Genomic DNA, 9,852 nt, shown 5'->3' with positions numbered 1-9,852 from the left:
ACAATGTGCCCCGATCGGCTGCCAACGCACAAAAATGCCCCCAAAGGAATTAGCATGGGCACTCACTGTGCCCTCTGGAGTCCACCTCTGGGATTCCTAGAACAATGCCTCTTCAGGTGCAGCTGCCCACCAATGGGCGGGTGAGCTGAAGAACCCACAGCAATGGCACTAACTGTGCCCAATCCGAGCACCTGCAATGCCCAATTGTAGCCCCACTCCGGGACTGCTAAAAACAACAGAATGCCCCCAATCAGACTTCAGCACAGGAACTTAATAGTGCCTCAGGGAGCCCCATTCACGGGCTCCTCCTGGGGCCAGCACTCAGCACCGACAATGCTCCGTAGGCTCCCTACTCCTCAATATTGGCATGTGGAGACCTTGTGGCTCCAGACGACCCCTCCTCCGCAGTCTCACTCACTGTGAGCTCGTGGGCTCCTCCTTGACTTCCACGGGGGCGGAAAGGAGCTAGCCAGGCCCCGGCTCCTCCGTTTGGGCCCCTCCTCGCGGGACTCCTCTTGACTTTTCCCGGTCTCTCCCTCTAGACGCGGGGTTGGACCACACGCGGGGCTCCCTCTGGTACACGGGGGCCCCACCTTCCTGTGCCCAGACATCCTTCTCTACAGTGCTGCTACTGGCCGGCTGTCAGACTCCCTTTAAAGGCCCCGCCCACAGTCAGGCAGCTTGCCTGGCTTCCGCGCCGTGGTGGTGACTTCCGACGGCTTCTTTCTCCCTCGGCGGGGCAATGCAGGGTAGGCACCCGCTTTAACGTAACCACAACAGCGGGGTGGGCACCCGCTGATGACCCCAAACGCGGGGTGGGCACCCGCTTGGGTCTAAAGGCACCCAAAAATGCGGGGTAGGCTCCCACTTCTGCAGGAATACCAATGTGGGGTGGGCACCGGCTCTTCACGCAATGCGGGGGAATCCCCACGTCAGGATTCCCTCGGTAACGATCGTAGCTCCGCGCTGTAAAGCCCACACGCTTCCCAGTAGAGCATAAAGCGCTCTCAGAGACAAAGGGAAAGTGTCCTTCCAACTGGGGGCAGCGTGCCAAATAAGTAATCAGGCAACACGATACTTCAGGTGGGCTCCTAACAAGGGGAGCGTCCAAAGAACTTCACCACACGCTGTAGGCAGAGTCTCTTTCCAGTTTGAGGAGCCTAGGCAGGCCAGCACACCAGGGGCTCTTCAGCGGGCCAGCAGCTTCACTTCCATGAGTTGGGAGCCCCCGATGGCGGTTCCTCCTGGGCTCAGTAGTTCCTCAAGTAAGCACACAGCTCTCTTTTCACATGGGGTCACAGCCCCTACATTTATACTCCAAATTCCTTTGTCTGCCCTGGCACAGGGCTTGGGGGAACCAGCAAAAACTGGTTCAGGGGGAATTGGAGCATTCTGTTTACCAGGCTCCTCTTCCCCTTTGTCAGGTGGGGGCTCGTCATCAGACACACCACAGGGGAGCAGAGCCAGCATTGTACAGGCTAGGCACAGACCTATTCAGGGTCCAGGGACTTCTCCTCCCACTACTCCAAATTCAGATGTCCCATTCAGCCTAGTGCTGACTCACCCTACTCCTCCTGGAGCCACACACACCTCACCAGCCCCTGTCATTAAACAGCCAGACATGCAATTCACATCAGGCAGGCAGACACATAGGACCCAGAAATGCCAACTTCTAAAAGTGGCATTTCTAAAATAGTTATAATAAATCTGCGCACACCATTGTGCAGCATTTATCACTATTCCAAATATACCAAACTTGACCACGTTGCGCCTCCCATATCAGGAATTACCACTGAAACACTTATCGGGAATCCCCAATGCATTCCTATGGGAGGGCAGCCCCACAGTAGTGAGAAACCAAAATGGCTGTTTGTCACTACCAGGACATGTCACACATTTAAGGGACATGTCCTATCTTTTACCTACAATGCACCCTGCCCATAGGGCTAGCTAGGGCCTACCTTAGGGGTGACTGACATGTAGTTAAAGGGGGATCACAGACATGGCACACACTTTAGGTGCCACGTCACAGCGGCAGTAACACTGCGCGCACAGGCCCTGCAATGGCAGAGGCCTGGGATAGGCTACTTTGGTGGGTGGCGCAATCAGCACTGCAAGCCCACCAGTAGCATTTAATTCACCAGCCCTGGGTATATGAGATACCACTTTACAAGGGACTGACAGGTAAATTAAATAGGCCAAACAGGTGTAGACTAATCTTACCATATTTATCACAGAGATCACACGCACTTTACACTGGACAGCAGTGCTAAAGTGCCCAGAGTCCTAAAACCACCAACACCATGTCAGAAAAAGGCTAGGAGAAAGGCAAACAGTCTAGGGATGACCCTGCAAAAAGGGCCAAGTCCAACAGCTATTTTTGTCTTGTACATTGCGTAGAACTCCAATGGCAGTCTGTCCATACCAAGAAATGTATTACAGGCCATTTGGTTAATCGCCTCCCTGATCTCATCAATTGCTATTGGCTACTCTAGAGGTGAACATTCTAATGGGCCCAATCTAAGGACTAACAGTCTATCTACATATGAGAGTCCCCGTTCAAAATCTCTGCAGCTGTGTACATTTTATAGTGTTCCATAAAGGTGCTATTAATTTCTTCTGGGTTGTTCAGCAGGTCCACAATGTACCTGTCATCTATCCAAGCACTATAATGTTGAGAGATTTGGACACTGCTTTGGGGACATGGACCTGTCTAATACTGTGTCACAGATACAATTAATGTCCCCCCCCACCAGATGGTTGGCAGCTCCAGCTAGCGCACCAATGTGGGTCCAAGATTATCCAAGAACTGGGACTAGTTGATGCTAGGGGTACGTACTGCCACCAACATGAGTTGTTTGCCATTTAGCGACCCTTCTATCAGCACATATCGTCCCTCAGTGTCCACCAGCTTGCGATTTACTATCAGTTGGACTGCCGGGCCACCAATATTAGCACCCTCTCACATACATCAATTATTTAGTAGCCATCCTCTGCCCTCCACTTCCTAGCCAGTTTTTGCCACATCCGAGGAGGTCAAGTGCATTTCTTGCAGACAGACGATGTGTGTGTGACTATGTCTGAGATATGTGTATACTCTCTGTCATTTAATGGGCAAGGCCAACCCCCTCACATTCCAGCCACCCACATTGTACATATTTAGGTTTCCCTTTTGTACATCAGCAATAATTCTGGTGTGCATCAACATTCAGCAGACACCAGGTGCATCACCAGATCAGGCAAGACAACCAGTAAATACTCCTTATGAGAAGTGACCACAATAAACAGTAACTCAAACCTTGTTAATAATTTCCCATCCTAGGTGAGTTTCACAATGTGTGCACCACTAAGACCTCTCAATCTTAAACTTTATCAGTTAATTTGTCGCATGAGGTAAAGCATTCCACTTTGGAATGCTTTGGCCTTTAGCCATGTACAGGCTATCCTGTTTTAGGTTTAAAACTATAATAACTTAAAAAACCTCACAGAAAGTGAAACAGCTCTCATCAGTGTAAACATACAAAACTGATAACCACAAGCTAAAGCGACATTCAAAGATAGGAGCCAAAATCACGTGGACTGGTAGATACAAGATGGCCCACTGGAGGGCTTCAGTGATTGCGCATAATTGTCTTATAACAATTTCTTAAAATCGTTTTTTATCATTTTTCGGCATAGCGCTGTTATTGATAAACACATGCGCAACATAACTCTCATTTGGGACATGATGATGACATGTTGGTTATATTGAGACCGCTTCATTAGAGCAAGATGATTGAAATCACAGACCCTCTATAATGTGCTAATGATCGATTGTTTGAAGTAAACTACATTGACCATAATGCTTAGCTGCACATTGCAGGAAATGACGTAATTGACCACATGTGTGGCCTTTATTTTGAAAAAAATGATTGAGTAACTGTTGTCAGTCTCGTGAACAAGGTTTCAGTGGAAACCGAAACGCGTAGAGTTGGTGAACTGGCATGCTGTAATGAATTAAAATAAAAGTGAAATTGGATCACTGCACAACCGCCTCCTGACTCGTGAGTGCGCGAGGAAGCCCTGCGGGGAAAAGGATGAATATGTATATATATATATATATATATATATATATATTATTATATATATAATTTATATATATATATATATTTTTTTTTTTTAATGGTACGTAGAGGTGGCATTGGATTAGTATATCTATACTTTTTGATATGCACTTACCTTCGATATTTTGTCCCTCGATATTCTGTCTTCGATATTCTTATGTGACGATATTCTGGGAGTCAATTTTCAATGGTGCAATCACATAGGCCCAGAGGTCTGCACACTTTAGTTGACTTCACAGTGAGTGATGGCATTCTTCCCTTTGACAAGGAGCCCGTCCAAACACAAAGTAGCTCCCTTAAGTGCAAGGGACTACAATGGCAATGTGTACATTTTAAGACAAAAAAGTTGTTGCTTTTAGTCAATGTATTTTTTTTTAAGACTGTTGAGGGCCCTGCAGCTTCCCTAATTACAAAGTTTTGCAAAAACCGTAACAAAACAAACATTGACAAAGTCAATAAGGTGGTGGCACACCAGGCTTTGCCAAAGCTGGTTGTTGTGTGGTGTGCTTCTGTTGTAGTGTGGAGTGTGGGGATGTGTAGATGATATCACATGCAGGCTATGCAGAGACTGCAAGCTGGTTAGATGATGTCATACGTAGGCTGGGATGCAGAGTGCAAAGCTGTGCAGGCGATACCACATGCAGGCTTGGTTGCAGGTTGTGAGCTGTGTATGTGGTAGCACATGTTGGAGGGTGCAGAGTGAAGGGCTGGATGGGCGATACCACATGGAGACTGATGCGCACAGTGCAGGGCTGTGTATTTGATACCACATGCAGGCATGGGCGCAGAATGTAGATGCTGTGTAAACAACAGTCACAATACCACATATAGAGGGGTTCATGATACCACAGGTAGGAGGGGTACAGAGTGATGGGCTGGAGCGGTGACACCGCAAAGCTGCTGAAGTGCAGAGTGCAGGTCTGTGTGTTCCACTCCACATGTAGTGCTGGGTGCAGAATGTAGGGCTGTCTAAATGATACCACATGTATGAGCGGTGCAGAGTGAAGGGTAGGAGATACCACCCGGAGACTCTGGCGTATAGTGCGGGGCTGTGTATTCGATACGACATGCAGGTTGGGGCGCATAATGTAGGGCTATGTAGACAGTACTACATGTAGGGGGGCACAGCGTGGAGGGCTGGGTAGATGATACCACATGTGGGCTCGCACGCAGAGCACGGGGCTCTGTTTGCAAAACCATGTGTAGTTTGGGGTGCAGAGGGTGCAGTGTTATTTCTCCTTCCCAGAGTGCTCTGTACCAATGGATGTGAACCCTTGGATGGAGGACTCGGCTGGTGCTGGGCTGGGATGTGAGGCTACAAAGGGCTAGGGGCGATGGTAGAGAAGGAGAAGCTGACAGGCATTGCACAGAGGAGGATGGTGGAGGGTACCAGAATATGATGAGGAAGAGGATGATTTTGTTAGTCACGATCATTAAGGGGATAACCTGGGCATTCGTAGGTCTGACGATGATGAAGGTTGACATTGAGGGTGAGGCACAAATGAGCGATGTGAGAGATGTTCAGAGGATGTGTAAAGCGCCCCCCCCCCCTCTGAGCAGCTTCCTCCCTCTGTCTGCAGCAAGGAGATTTAGGTCAGGGGGTGGGGGCATTAATACAGCTCCAGATGGCAAGACTCGGAGGGCAGCCGCCTGCGGGCTCTAATCAGGAGAGGTACACTGGGGATATTGATATCAGGAGCATGGGGACGGGGTGGGGAGTTGGGGATGAGAGGGTGTGACGAGGAATGAGGCATGGTCCACAGACATGGTCCACAAAGTTTGCGATTCTGCCCTTTCAAGCGCCTGGTGACGCTGCTTAATCCAATACCGGACATGGTGGTTCCAGGTACACCATATACAGGACATGGCACTTCCAGCTCTGCCACACACAAGACATGGCACTCCCAGCTTTGCCACATACATGGCAATGCACTCCCAGGTCTACCACACACAGGACATGGCACTCGCAGCTCTGCCACATACATAACATGGCACTTCTAGCTCTGCCACATACATGACAATGCACACCCAGGTCTGCCACACACAGGACATGGCACTCACACCTCTGCCACATACATGACATGGCACTCCAAGCTCTGTCATATACAGGACATGGCACTCCCAGCTCTGCCACATACAGGACATTGCACTCCCAGCTCTGTCATATACAGGACATGGCACTCCCAGCTCTGTCACATACATGACATGGTACTCCCAGCTCTGCCACACACAGGACATGGCACTCCCAGCTCTGCCACATACAGGACATGGCACTCCCAGCTCTGTCATATACAGGACATGTCACTCCTAGCTCTGCCACATACAGGACATTGCACTCCCAGCTCTGCCACATAGTTGACATGGCACTCCGAGCTCTGTCATATACTTGACATGGCACTCCCAGCTCTGCCAAAATACATGGCATGGCACTCCCAGCTCTACCACACACATTACATGGCACTCCCAGCTCTGCCACATACAGGACTTGGCACTCCCAGCTCTGTCATATACAGGACATGTCACTCCCAGCTCTGCCACATACAGGACATTGCACTCCCAGCTCTGCCACATACAGGACATTGCACTCCCAGCTCTGCCATATACAGGGCATGGCACTTCCAGCTCTGCCATATACAGGACATGTCACTCCCAGCTCTGCCGCATACAGGACATGGCACACCCAGCACTGTCAGAAACAGACGATTCTGCCCCACAGGCCCAGGACATTGTGCACCCAAGGGCACGGGATATGATGCTCTCAGATTTTAAATACAGGATATGGCCCTTTCAGCTCTGTCAGATGCAAGAATGACACTTTCGGGCTTCAGATACAACACACGGCACTCATAGCACTGTTGGATACAGGATTTGGTGCCCCACCCCCAAAGGCACGTGCTATGGTGCTCCCAGCTGTCAGATACAGCATATGGTGCTTCAAGCTATCAAATTGACACACTGTGCTTACAGGTCTGTTAAATTAATGAATAACACACCTAGCTGTCGATTGGGTGTATAGTGCTGTCAGCTGTCACACAAATGGCATGGCACTCACAATTCTGTCAGATGCAGGCCATGTCACACCCACCTCTGTCAGACACAGAACCAGGTACACACATACACACCCACGTATATACACACAGACGGTACACTTCTCACAGCTTACAGAGGTAGGAATGGCACGTCTACTATCGGATAGAGGACATGACTCTCCCACCTCTGTTAGGTACGAGATATGTCGCTTCCAGTGGTCAGATGCAGCCATGTCACTCCAGGCTCTGCCAGATCTAGGACAAGATGCTGACGCGAACGCATTATATGACACTCCCTGCTCTGTCAGATACAGGCATAGTGATCCCAACCCTGTCAGGTGAAGCACATGATCATAAATAGAACATGCTGCTCACAAGCCTTCCATACTCAGGGACATCAAGAACTCGAGTGGTACTTTGGAATGCCAGGGAAGTTTCTATTCTGTAAAGAATAGACTATCACATGTCAATCAAATAATCCAACAAAAATCTGGTTCCCTTTAATATCGTGCTGAGTGATTGTCCTGGACACCCGCAACTCTGTTCTTTATGAAGACCACCTCCATTGACTTGTGAGTGGAGCTGACAAACATATGGTAATGTGAGTGTGCTGACTTTCTCCCAGTGCCATCCGCCATTATAAAATCCCACCACAGTGAAGTGCCATTGAATCATGGGAACGTTTTTGACAGCAACAAGTGGGGAACAACAAATGGAATTTTATCTGGAAAGCAGGAGGATGTTGTTGTGTGAAGCATGAGGGGGCTACACACCTCTGCAATGGCCCTCCAAATTCAGATGAAACAGGAGGGATTTGAATGTGTATCCTGTGGTTATATCCACCGTGGTGCGGATGAGGTGTGTAGTATGTAGAGCTATCTTTCCTTCTCCGTCGCAACTGCACGGAAGATCAGCGAAAGGAGGCTCCTCCCTTATAGTAATCTTTCCAGCGACAATTAGGTATGTGTGCGCTGGAGATGTCTGCACCTTTGGTTTCGGGTGAACTGGTGTGTCAGGGGATTGAAGGCTTCTGCCCCCAGTTCTCTCAGGCATAGTGAAGTGTTGGAGAGAGAGAGAGTGAGGGGATTCAAGGAATGAGTTTGATGAGGAGGTTTCAAGGAGCTGGAGACAGGAGAAGAGGTTCGGTGATGTATGAGACGGCTGGAGGCCTCTACCCTTTAGCCTCTGTGGTGCAGAGAAGCTAGGAATGTCTGTCCCCCTACCTTGCTAAGATAGGTGAGCTTTGGGAGAGCTCGAGATTTCCGCCATCTAATTCTTTAGTATTGTGTGAGTGAGTGTGACATTGTTGCCTCTTCCTTTCCCGTGAAGACTATTTTTCAAAGCTGTAGAGGTTTCTGCAATGATGTATGATGAAACTGAAGATTTCGGGTATGGAACTGGTGGTTAGATTTGTTGTAGACAACTTGAGAATGATAGCAGATGGCGGTGGTGCTGGTATAGGGATAATCTTATATCCCTCTGCAGCATTTGACTCCATCAACCACAGTGCCATGCTAGCTGACTGGGAAACTACTCAGACAAGACAAGCAATTCAACTGGAGAGTTTTCGATCTCAATTTACACAGGTTTGTTTGGGAGCTCCCCAAAACTCACTGCCACTCTACTACTATTTAATTGATATTTACATCCTCTAACAAGTTTGTCAGAACCTTTTTGACATTACAATTTATAGATATGCCGATGAAGTTTTCTTTAATTTACAGGACAACTTTAAAAATAGCCTCCACTGCACCACAAAGCTGTGGAAAATGTGTATTTTTGTACGTTAGACAACTTTTTCAACTTTCCTAAACTAAATCTATTCAAGAAGTTGATCATGTAAACCAAAAATGATAATAATTTGTGGGATGGCACTATGTGGCTATCAGCCAGGGTCCCCTCCTCGGTCCCATTAAATGTGGGACTCAAATTGGGTAAGGAAGTTGATTCACACTTGTCTCTTGAAACCCAAATAGCAGCCTCTGTAAACCCTTGTTTTCATCATCTGAAGACTTTGCACAGAATATTTCGATTTTTTGCGTTCAGCTTAGGATACTACCAATCAATGGTTTCATAGTGTCTAGAATTGACTTTGGCAACTCTTTCTATCCAGGGCTGCCATACAAAAACCATTGTCTGCATAAATAAAACTCAAAATGCATAAACATTAACTCTGTATCTAAACATCCTGTCTGTAAAAAAAAGAATAATGTTCTAAGCAGCTTATTGAATGTACACAAACCTGTAGGGACAAGACTCTGAATTTCTAAGGAGGAAATACATTAAATACACGTCTGAATGCCATTTAAGCTATGCCACAGGACTACTGTTTAAAATGCCAACTTAGAGACACTCGAAATGGGGTAGCAAACCCATCAGCACCCAGGTTACTTAGGCAAGGAATAACATTCCCTAAGTTAGGAGAAGAGAACCTGTTGATCTAAAATTCAGAAAAAAACTCAAGATCTAATTAGTGAGTCTTTAGCATATTTCTTTTGAAGTTATCTTTCTCTGATTGGATTCATTTAACACTCCTTTACTTGATATTAGTTTGAGTTTTGTTATTCTACTAGTAAATTTCTGGCACCTGCTATTACATTTCAACTGCTCTTTTTTTGTAGCCCATACTATCTTTAATGCACTTAATTTTTTCAGTAGTGAGACGTGACTCACAGAGGTGAACGTCCGCACTCAAGTCTACAAATATATTCTAATTCTCA

Source organism: Triturus cristatus, chromosome 3_1, assembly GCF_964204655.1.
Source record: "Triturus cristatus chromosome 3_1, aTriCri1.1, whole genome shotgun sequence".
In the NCBI taxonomy this organism is placed as follows: Eukaryota; Metazoa; Chordata; class Amphibia; order Caudata; family Salamandridae; genus Triturus; species Triturus cristatus.
This window is presented reverse-complemented; position numbering follows the sequence as displayed.